The following is a 6,000-nucleotide window of genomic DNA, read 5'->3' as shown; positions in this document are numbered from 1 at the left end:
GGAATTTACAGATTCGGGGGGCGCCTCCCGCCAGGCTGAGCCACCCCCGATACCCTCAACTCCCCGGCGGAGGCAGCATCACTTTCACCACCAAAGGAAGCGCCTCCTTCCTTCGGGCACCGCTCGCCCCTTGCTACCTCTTTCATTTCAAGCCCCCATCACTTTACATTCGTCCCCCCACCCCCCATCCCCTCCCCAAATCAGGCCGGCGTTGCTTTGCTGAGAGTCCCGATCTGCGCCCTCCTCCCCCCTCCGTCCTCCCCCACCCCGTGGATTTGGAGAGGGAGGGGGGCAGAAGGCCACAAAACGGGTTGCGGGGGCTCCGCTGTAAAACAGGGGCGACGCGAACCGGTCCCGGATTGTCGCCCTCCGGCTTGACAAAAGAGTTGCGTGGGCCGTGACGTCTCCCCGTCCTATAGGTGCAGGCACGCGTGAGCTCGCAATCCCTCGGCTGGGAACTCGCTGGATTTTTTTTCCTGCGGCGGGGCCCGGCCCGGAGGGTCGCCAGGATTTAACCCCCTCCCCAAAAGGAACGAGAAAGTAACCGCGGGTTTGTTTGCTTGCTGACGCCGCCGGACGAAGCTTCGGGCTATTTGCTTGGAAACGAGAGCCGCTGGAGAAGAAGTGGACAGGATCCGAGCCGGCCTTTGAGGGGGGGCGGGATCGCTCGCAATATCTCGGTGGGGCCTTCCAGCTTCCTTCCCAATTGGTTGGCTGGGGGAGAAGGTGAGCCAAGAGCGGGGTGTGAACGTGTAAATTATCTTCCCCCTTTTCTTCTTTTTTTAAAAAATGTCTCTGGATCGGTCTGTCTTGCGGCGCAAAGGAGCTTGGATCGGGAGGGGAGGCGTATTATCTGGACCGGTGCGCCTTTCTATGGGGGGGGGGAGCGTTGTGTAAATCCATCGCAAAGATGGGGAGTAAGGATTTTCATGGGGGGGGCGGTGTTCTCCCTACGCCTCGCAACTGAATCCTGTCTTGCGGTTGTATAGAATTCGATTTAAAGGTGGGGGCAGGATGGAGCGACCCCCTTAACAATTACGCAGCCTTTCGCGCATTGAAGGAGCAACATCCTGTGGGCCTCTGCGTGGAAATGCCACGCATAATTCTATAATTTTGCAGGCAGGCTTCCAACCATAGAGGGCATCCATGCGCGCGTGTCTCGCGTACTTGCGTGACGGTCGTGTGGGTGCAAAACGCATCCTGGAAGGGTGGGTCGAGCCCGGATTTCATTTCGTGACCAGCTAGCTAGCAATCTCGGCTCCCCCTGTTTTCCGCTCCCCCTGTTTTCCGCGCGATGCTGGTATCTTCCTGGCAGGATTAAAGATCAATACCTCTACTCGGTTAGAAGGAAACGCGTAAGAGTTTTCCACGTTCTCCCCCCCCCCCTTTTTTTTTTGTTTTAAGGATTATTATCACCCCTGCTGTATTTGCACTTGTTTTTAGGGTGTATTTTTTTTTCAAGTTGCAAAAAATAAATAGAAATAGAGAGTACTTTTGAGTTTTCAGCCAGACGTTTTCTCGGAGAAGGAGGAGGATTTTTTTGGGGTGGGTGGGGGGGAAAGTGTTAATTTGGCTGTTGCTGGTGGGAAAATAGGAGGAGTGAGGGGAGGAGAGAAAGCGGAAAAAGGGGAAGAAATTTCTGGTTTTCACTGAGGCTTGTGGAAATCTAGGAATTCAGCTTAAAATGTCCTAGTTTAGTTAGCATGGATTTCCATTGGTTTGCAAAGTGTGTGTGTGTGAGTTATATTTATAGTGTGTATATATATGTATGTATATATGTATTTATATTTATATATGTGTGTGTGTATGTGTGTGTGGATAGATAGATAAGATATATATATGTATGTGTGTGTGTGTGTGTGTGTGTGTGTGTCTATGCATATGTATTTATATGTGTGTCCATCTGTCCTTTGGCTGCAATGCATTTTGCATTTTGCAGACAGAATCCGTGGCTCATTTATTCTTAAAATAGTTAATTGCTGGTATGTAAATACCTCCAAGCAAGTCTCTTGATCAAAAAACGCATGCAGGCATGACAGCATCTATGCGGAGGTGTGTGTGTGTGTGTGTGTGTGTGTGTGTGTGTGCAGTTCACAGAAATTCAAAGATCTATACATTGTTTTCACATCAGAGAGACCTGGCTTTATTCCCACAACTCCTTTAACTCCATCTGAAAAAGACATAGGGTGTTTGTTTTTAATTTAATAAAATCCAATAGGGCAGGTTTGGTTTCTGCTCCTGTTATTATTTTCGAAGGTGGCTTAGCCCCTTGTATGAACGCAACAACAACCCTTTTGGGTTGTGTTGATGTCTGGGGATTAATAGTAAATTAGATAAGGCAATTTGAAATTTGTTGTAAGAGTCTTGGCGGGGTGACAGTGGACAGAATTAAAAGGCAGAGAAGTCCAATGCAAGCAAGGATGGTTGCTAAGAGGGACTGGATCCACATACTCATATGTACTCCTAAGAGAAGGCTAGCGATGTACAGGTATTCCTCAACTTACAACAATTCCTTTAATGATCCCTCAGAATTACAAAAAAAAAAAGACTTATGACTGTTTTTTCAGAGTTACGAACTTTGCAACATCTGCATGATCAGGTGGTCAAAATACTGTATTTTTGGACTATAAGATGCACTGGAGTATAACACCATGATTTTGAAGAGGTAAATTTTTTAAAAAATGTTTTTGCACTCTGGAGGCCTCCCAAACCCTGTGCACATGTCGTTTTTTTGCACAAAAAAAAGGGGGGGGAAGACATGCAGAACTTTGGGATGCTTGTAGAGGGGGCCGTTTTTTGCTCATTTTTGCCCCCCCCAGCCCCCAGGAGCATTTTGCAACCCTCCCAAATCCACTGCACGTCCATATTTGCAAAGGGGTTTCACTAGGCCAAAAATGCTGTATTCAGTGTATAAGATGCACCCCGATTCTCACCCTCCTTTTGGGGAGGGGAAAGGTGCATCTTATACTCCGAAAAATATGGTAATTATGAACCGTTGTGATGTCCCAAGGGATCAGGTGTTCTGCTTTCGAGACCATTCTGACAAGCAAAGTCACTGGGGAAATGAGATTCACTGAACAAACTTGGGTTACTAACTTAGCAACTGCAGGGATTGGCTTAACAAAGGGTGGCAAGAAAGGCCGTAAAATGAGGCACAACCCACTTAACCAATGTCTCACTTAACCACAGAAATGTTGGGCTCCATCGTAAGTCAAGGACCAACTGTCTAGGACGCTTATGGCTTGTGCGGGGGACAGCTTCAGTTGTTCACGCCTACTGAAGTTTGCAGCCCAGTGAGGTCAGGTGTGACCCAATTTCTAAGGCTGCTGTTTGTTGTTGGCCTGGCAAACCTGATCAAAGACCAACCTCTGAGCCCTTTAAAAACCAGGGTGCTGTGCCCCCAGATTATTATTTTTCTCCCATGCCTTTATGGAGTGATTCAGGAGATGACTCAACTTTTTACACAGACTCAGAAGAAGAGACAATTTCGGAATCTTCTCTTCTTGAAGAATCCAACTTTCTACATTGTAAGGAAGAGAGGAGTATTAACAAAAAACCTGGTAGATTCCAAGGACTTTGCTTTCCGAACAATTCCATCTGGAATTCCAGGATGATGTGTTTGTGGTTTGATATGCAACAAGTCATCCTGAAGAGGAAACTCAAAGACTTTGGCCACCTAATGAGAAGGAAGGACTCCCTGGAGAAGAGCCTCATGCTGGGAACAATGGAGGGCAAAAGAAGAAGGGGACGGCAGAGAATGGGGTGGATGGATGGAGTCATGAGCTTAAATGGACTCCAGAGGATGATAGAGGACAGGAAGGCCTGGAGGAACGTGTGTGGTCCATCGTGTTGGACACGACTTCGGACACGTTGGACACGACTTCGGACACGACTTCGCAACTAACAACAACACGCAAAAAGTCAAGGAAGGCCAGGAGACCTTCAGGAGAGCCAGAAATCAGAACCACTAGTTGGGAGAGTAGGTGACCAAATAAAACTCTAAATGCCAGTTGGGTTAAATAGAAGTCCTTCTGAGTTTCCCTGGAATAAACTTCCAGCAAAGTTGGGATAGGATTTTATTTATTTTAATTTATTTATATATTACACTTCTTAACCACCACCACCCCTCGTCTCCTTCATGGAGGGACTCTGAGGTGTGTCATAGAGGGGCTGTTTAGATGGGACTCTTTTAGATGGTCATTAGCTTGGGGCATCCTAAGCCTTTCGGTTCAACGAGTCTTACTAACGCTACCTTATTAGACACACAGAACAACTAGACACAAAGACAGTTTCCCCTCCCCCCCCCCGAATGCCATCACTCTGCTTAACAACTAATTCCCACAACACTGTCAAATAATTTACTCAGTTTTACTATTATTCTTCTCTTCCTCCCTAGTATATATCTCTCTCCACATGACTATAAACATGTTGCTTATATCTTTCAATTTATATTGTTTTTATTTCTTTCATAGTATGATTTGATAGCTTATTAGTAACCTTGACTATCACTAAGTGTTGGGTCTTTTTACTTGATGAATGTATTTTATTCTCCGTATGTACACTGAGAGCATCTGCACCAAAGACAAATCCCTTGTGTGTCCAATCACACTTGGAGAATAAAGAATTATTTTCTCTTCTCTTCTCTTCTATTCCTTAATCTATTCTATTCTATTCCAATTCTACTGTACTCTACTCTATTCTACAACTCACTTGTGCCTCTTTAAATAGGGAATCTGTCGAATGGGTTTCAGACTTCTCTGCCACCTTCCATTGACTCCCATCCAGCACAATTTTCTTGGCCACTCAGATTTGCCATTGCCTCTTTTCTAGGGGTGAGAGAAAGTGACTGGCCCAAACTTGGTTTGGAACCTAGGACGGACTAGAACTCACAGTCTCCCGGTTTCTAGCTCGTGGGGCCTTCAACTATTCCCCCCCCCCCACCGGAGCTGGCTCTCACCGTTCCTTTTACTTAAGCTTTATTTGCACTGAGCTAGGGAGGTTTAGACACAGGCGATTCCCCACTCAGAATATAATATAATATATATAATTATTGTAACAAGAACTTTTCTAGAATCTTCTTTTTTTTTGTCTTAAGTTATTTTGTTAAGTGAAGAATAACACAAATGTGGCCAGATCTAAACTGGTTCTTTTGAGAACTCCAGAAGTGATTATTTTCCTTTGACCTGTTCAACTTTACCCTCAAAATCATACATTAACAGAGACGGAGGGAGAGACCGAGGCCTGAAGCTTCAAGGAGGAGAGAGGCGAAGGCCAGATAGGAACAGATCCTTCGCCTCGGTTTGACGGCTTGCTTATTTTGAGTGCAGCCCGGTTTTCAGAGCTGTGTATATTCTTCACGGCCTGAAGGTCTATTTTCTGCCTTTATATGGGTGGGTGGTGCGAAAGGGAAGGAATACGGCTAAAAGGAGGGTTGTAATGATTATCGTAATTAGTCTTGGTTTTCAAAATAATCGGCTGCCCCTGAAAAACGAAATGAAAACAAACCTTCCCTTTCTTTTTTCTTTCATTCTTATTTTTCCCCTACCTTCCTTCTTTCCTTCCTCTCTTTTTTCTTTCTTTCTCTCTCCTTCCGTTCTTTCATCCATTCATCAACCCATTGCTTTCATTGCCCTGTCTTCTTTCTGTAGCTACTTTCCTCCCCTTTTCTTTCCTTCCCTCCCCTTTGCTCCTCTCCCATCTTCCTTCCTTCCTTCCTTCCTTCCTTCCTTCCTTCCTTCCTTCCTTCCTTCCTTCCTTCCTTCCTTCCCATTCAACATGAGATCAAGGCAAGTGCCTTCCTTCTTTCCTTTCTTTTTTCTTTCTTCCTTTCTTCTTCCTTTCTTTCCTTCCTCATTTCTTTCTTTTCCTTCTTTCTTCCTATTCTGGCTCCCCCCCCCCCCGCAAAACAGCCCACGAACTTTAGCCAAGGCAACCACAAGCGATTTGATTTCTCTCCCCCTCTATTCCCCCTTTCGCGACTTGATGAGCAACAATAATGGA

General features: G+C 45.7%; 1 protein-coding gene across 1 annotated transcript in view; it reads left to right on the top strand.

Annotated features, from left to right (window-relative positions):
* Positions 1-369: 369 nt before the first annotated feature.
* TBX5 (T-box transcription factor 5) overlaps positions 370-6,000 on the top strand; it is a 58,470-nt gene continuing 52,839 nt past the window's right edge. Inside the window, exon 1 of the mRNA XM_087705666.1 lies at positions 370-726. The gene's annotated coding sequence lies outside the window, so the exon portion shown is untranslated. The remainder of the gene's footprint in view (positions 727-6,000) is intronic.

This window comes from Thamnophis sirtalis, unplaced genomic scaffold (genome assembly GCF_051295495.1).
Source record: "Thamnophis sirtalis isolate CommonGarterSnake01/CBP01778 unplaced genomic scaffold, rThaSir2_p1.2 scaffold_2, whole genome shotgun sequence".
In the NCBI taxonomy this organism is placed as follows: Eukaryota; Metazoa; Chordata; class Lepidosauria; order Squamata; family Natricidae; genus Thamnophis; species Thamnophis sirtalis.
Note: the sequence above shows the minus strand (reverse complement) of the source record. Positions and strands in the feature narration are given on the sequence as shown.